At 63.2% G+C, this 5,253-nt stretch overlaps 1 protein-coding gene across 1 annotated transcript in view; it reads right to left on the bottom strand.

Annotated features, from left to right (window-relative positions):
* Positions 1–5,253, bottom strand: part of LOC109324773 (mothers against decapentaplegic homolog 6-like) — a 165,330-nt gene that overhangs the window by 2,635 nt on the left and 157,442 nt on the right. The gene's annotated exons all lie outside the window — the stretch shown is intronic.

Genomic DNA, 5,253 nt, shown 5'->3' with positions numbered 1-5,253 from the left:
GGGCCCCAGCCCGGGCTTGCCCAAGGCTGGATGATCCCAAACAAGGCAGCAAGGCCTGGCCGCCCCAGCCCCCTGGGACACGCCCAGGAACAAGGCACTCTCTCCATATTTTTATCCTGAGCTCCCAGAAGAGAAAAAAGCTTTGAACTGCAGAGTCAGTGAGGCAGGAACAGCCCTGCCACGGTAAAGCCTGGCCAGAGCACAGCCCAGACCTGCTAGCATGGCCCGACTTCAGAGATGCCCCTGCCCTTGCCCTCACCAGGGCCTGGGAGATGAAGCTCCTGGTTTAGGGCAGCCACACAGTCCCACATGGGATCACAGAAGGGTCCTGGTGCCCCAGCACTGGGCACACAGCAGGGAACATGCTCAGCCCCATCCTGGCTCCCAGCCTCAGTGGAGAACCTGAGCCGGGGGGGGTCCTGCCCCTGCCCTGTGGGAAGTTGTGCTGGGCCTGGCCTGTCAGCTAAGCCTCTGAGCTGGGGCTTTGGGGTGGCAAAGACCCAGTGGGGCAGACCCCAGGACTGCAGAGGCTGCCTGAGCCAATGCACTAAGGCAGAACTGAGGCAGGAAGAGGCTGATAATCCAAAAAAAGAAGGGCAGTGAGATTCAGGCCGCCAGCCACCCTGTCCCACACCCTGCGCTGTCTCAGGACCCCACAGCCCTGGGACCCCTCCCCTAGGCTCACAGGGCTGGCTGCCTCCCTTCCTGCCCAGAGTAGCAGGACAGGCACTGAGCAAAGCATGTTCAAGGGGCTCGGGGGACAGGCAGAGAATGGATAGTACAGAAAGGATCGAAGGTGGCACTTTCAAGGAAGAAACAAGCAGTGCAGATCAGGGGGAATCAGCAGCAAGACTTCACTGAGGTGCTGTCCGTGGCACCTGGGCAGGGAGAAGCAGAGCAGCCCCAGCTGCTCCTAACAGGGCCAGGCCACCTGGTGGCAATTCCCTGCCCCAGCGTCTGGGGTCTGGTTCCCTCCACTGACCCAGCCCCCAGCTGTTCTTGGGGGTAACTGTGCTGCCTCCTCATGCCTGCACTGGCGGCTCTCGAGGGCATTGGCAGTGGTGCCGCAGCACTGGGGAAGAGAGTAGCCGCGGGGCACTCAGCGCAGAGGCCCCAGTTGGCAGCAGGTGGCTCTGCAGCACTCTGGAAGCCACCAAGGACAGGGTAAGTGGCCCCTGCCCTCCTGGAGACCCCAGGCAGCACAGGCTCCAAGCACAGCTCCGCTCTGCTATCTCCAACTCTGGACCCCCTACACCCACCACCTGTCCTGGGCAGCCAAGTCTCATGCAGCAGCCTCCGGGCAACAGAATACCCCTGGCCCTCCCTGCAGGCTGTGGGATCCCAAACATGACCACAGCGTGAACCTGCTGCACCCCCTCCTGTGCCCAGGGAAGGAGTACTTGGGCCCTGGCAATGAAGCAGAGCTCAGCTCCGGGGAGGAAACACCACGCAAAGACCTATCCTCCAGTGCTGGACACCACTGTGAGGGAAGAAAGCTGCACGCAGCAGATGTGCTCACACAAGTGGCATGGTCGCTGTCACCCCCCTCCCCAGGGCTAAGAGCCCCAAACAGCCCAGGGACAATTAACCAGAATCACACAGGGGGTTGCCTGAGCCCTTACCCCACGCTCAGCTTCCAGAGAGACCCTGACGCTAGGTCTGACCTGGGAGAGGCAGAGGTTCTGGTGAGCAACTCTGAGCTCAAGGCCCAGGGTCAAGCCAAAGCCCCTTGGGAGGAAGGGGAGCCACAAAAGCAGAAAGCCCAGAAGCACCATGGAAAGTGCCCAGGGAGCCTATGTCTGGTCCTTGCTACCCATCCGCACCACCACCAGTGACGGTGTAGGACACCTCTGCCCCAGGAGCACGCCAAGTAAGAACCACCTGTTTAAAGGGGCCTGTTCCTCAAGCTAGGATCCCACCAGCATGGCAGCTCCCAGCACCTGCACTGCAGAAGCCTCATGGTTGGCACTGGGGACCAGGCCCCAGGGGACAGATGGGAGGTAGAGGGAAGACCCTGCCCCTGAACTGTACGCGGGTACGGGGTTTACCTCCTCCAGCTGGGCTCCGGTGGGGGTGACAGATAGGCTGGGCTGTAGGGAGAGCTGTCAATGTGAATACAGAGTCAAGGACCACATGAGGAGAAGTGGCGTTGGGCGGAAGAGGGGAATGGGCCATAGGCACAGTGCATCAGCACATGACCCCAACCAGCACTCTGCTCACGCACATTAATCCCCAAGACCCAGAGAGGAGAGGTACACAGGAGGAGGCAGCACCATCACACCCCGCAACACATGCTAAAGGATATCTGCCGCATGTATCGGCGCAAGGGCGACATCATCCGTCGCGGGTCCCGCTGCACTCGCTCCACCAGGCCATGATGCCGCGTGCTGCGGGCCGAGTCCAAAGGCGAATGCAAGGGGCCCTGCGAGGACACAAGGGGGTGTCAGAAAGGGGGCATGGCCACAGAGGTGGGGGCCACAGCAGAAGAAGAGCTGCTGCCCCCCCTTCCCATCGTCTCTGCCAAGGAACATTGCCAAGACACCTGCAAAAGACCTCTTCTCCACTCCTAACAAGTATATGCCACGGATGGCAGCTCCAGGCCCCGCGGATGTAGGGAGCAGTGTCATGCCCCACAGGAAGACAGAGGAGTCCTGGGTCCTGCCCTGTAGGCACCTCCTCCCCAGGCTGGAATTCACAGCTCACTCCAGGCCTGCCCCTTCCCCTCACTCCACGCTGCCAGGTCCAGCAGCACATGATCCTGCCCAGAGCCCCTCCATGAAGACCTCCAGCCCTTCACTGCTGCTGGGTGTGCTCTTGGGAGAGGAGGGGAATCTGCCAGTGGCAGACTGTGTAGAGCCTGCCCATGCCCATGCGGGAGCCCTGGAGCCCAAGAGCGCTCACCTGGAACTCAGACACACCACTTCCAATCTGGTTGACGTTGGGCAGCGAGCCACTGTAGTAGGGTCCCCGGCTGGTAGCCAGCCTCAGCTTCTGGGCCTGCAACTGGACAAGAGGGGATGGGGCTTAGGTCAGAGTGCACAAAATGCAGCACGTGAGGCTGCCCCCCAGGACCACCTTGCTGCAGGTGCCTTTGCCCCCTACTGCCCATTCAGCAAGAGGAAGTTGGGCTGGGCCCTCTCATTAGTACCCGCATGGCCCAGCCATGCAGCTATCAATAGACAAGCCCGCAGAGGGCCTGAGAGCAGCTCTAGTTTCTCCTAGAGCCAGGAAGGAAATCCAGGCATCCTGACCCCTGGCTGGCAGGTGGCAGCACCCTGTGCCGGGCCTGCCCACAAGCCCCTTGAAGCTGCCTCCCCATGGTGCTGGTGAGCCTGCAGCAGCTGGAACAGGGGATTCCCACTTTTAAGCTTTGGAAGCTACCCAAAGAGTGGGACTGGGTCGGGAGGCAGCTCCACATGCAGAAGCCTGCTCTGCTCCTGGGCACACAGGCTAACATCCTTTCCCAGAGCTGTGGCCCCAAGAGCCCCAGGGTGGCATGCAGGGGCAGCATGGGGAGAGGGGTGCATGCGGAGCAGGCAGATGGCACTAAGGAGGCCCAGCTCTGTGTAGCCAGACCCCACCCCCAGCCCCAGGGAAGGCCACCCAACCAGCCAGCCAGATAACAGGCTGGCCTTCGGGCCTGCTGTTTGGAACGAGCCTGCAGGGAGGCTCCATCCAGGGCTGGGCCCAGCCTCACTCCCTTGTGCGACAAGTGGGAGACAGCATCTTGGCACAGGAAGATCCAAAGCCCAGACCCACCTCCAGCCAGACCAGATGTATGGGTAAGTCCAGAGCCCAGCTGGGCCCTCTGCTGCTGAGGAGCTGACCCCCTAGCCCCTCGTGTGCCCCTCCAGCCCAGCAGGGGTCCCCAGAGGTAGGCACTCCACACCCTGTGGTGGCCCCCAAGCCCAGGACCCCTGTTCAACACCCCCTCTGCCTCGCTGAGCAGAAGGGCTTGCTGAGGTCACATCCACTGTCAGTGGAAGCCCGAAATCAAGGCCAGGCAAGGGCGGGGAAGTTTGGCAGGAGGGAGTCATTGCAAAACCACAGTCTGGAGATAACGGAGTCCATGCCCAGAAGGGGGAAGCCCAGAGGAAACCAAATGCCTGTGGTACCATTTCCAGCAGAGGGGCAGGACATAAGGCACCCCGGGCAAGGAGCTCCCTAGGAAGCCACTGCCCCCGGCCTGTCACAGGAGAGCTGGGCAGCACTGATGCAGGTCAGGGGCCGCACCTGGCCCCCATGCTAAGGGCATCAAGCTGCAGGGCAAGGGACAGGCCTGGCAGATGCCACATCCCCAGTAGGGATGCTGTGCCCTGGGAGCAGCCCCTTACCAGCCCCCTGGGGCCACACAGGCAGCTAGGACAGGTCTGAGCAGGGCACAAGCTTGCGGGGTGAGCCGGCTTCCTGGACAAGACCCTCTCCTCCTGGCCACCAGATCGTGGCTGTGGGGGGAGAGAGGGAGGCCCCAGCCACAGCTCTGGCAGGGGCACACACTGCCCCGAGCCCTGCACACAACAGACACCACACCACTATCAGTGCCCCGGCTAGGAAGGAGCCAGCACCACTCTGCCCACACGAGCAACACCAAGATCAAGTGTGACAATGCCCAATTCGGCCACGGGTCTGCCAGACACCCGCTCGGGGATGCTGCCATCTGCACGCAGTCCCAGGGCCAACTGCAGAGCCAGCCCTGCTCGGGACCGGCACAGCCTGAGCCCCCTTCCCGTGGCCGGCACATTCCCCGCCCGAAGCCCGACAGCCCCTCCAGCCAGGCAAGGGCCTGCCCCTCTGTGGAAGACAGCAACTTCCTCATCGCAAGAAGCAAGAAGGTGTCTGCCGTGACCCACATCCCAGGAAACCGTTGCTGCCACTTCCAGGGCAAGCTGCAGAGCTGCCATTGGGCCCTGCCCAGCACGCACCCACCTGCGTGGGAGGGAGCTGCTGCCTCCCCCACCGCCCCCCCTCCAGCCCGGCCCCACGGTGCAGTGCAGAGCTCCAAGCCGGGACCCGGGACCGGGAGGTCTAGCCGTGGCTGCCTCCACGGGGATGGGGGCCGTGGGGGGTCCCGCGAGCTGGGGAGCCTTGTCCGGAGCCCAGGACGCGGCTCGGGGCAGGGTCCCAGGCTGCCGGGGGGGCGCAGCCGCCGAGCTCGTGGAGGATCCTGGGCCTCAGCACCCCACGAGCCCGAGCTCAGGAGGCCAGGCCCAGCACGTGGCGGGGACACCTGCCCGCGGCCCCTCCCCGGGGGCC

This window comes from Crocodylus porosus, unplaced genomic scaffold (assembly GCF_001723895.1).
Source record: "Crocodylus porosus isolate Cpor-Errol unplaced genomic scaffold, CroPor_comp1, whole genome shotgun sequence".
Classification (NCBI taxonomy): domain Eukaryota; kingdom Metazoa; phylum Chordata; order Crocodylia; family Crocodylidae; genus Crocodylus; species Crocodylus porosus.
The sequence above is the reverse complement of the archived record's forward strand: the minus strand, read 5'-3'. Positions and strand labels throughout refer to the sequence as shown.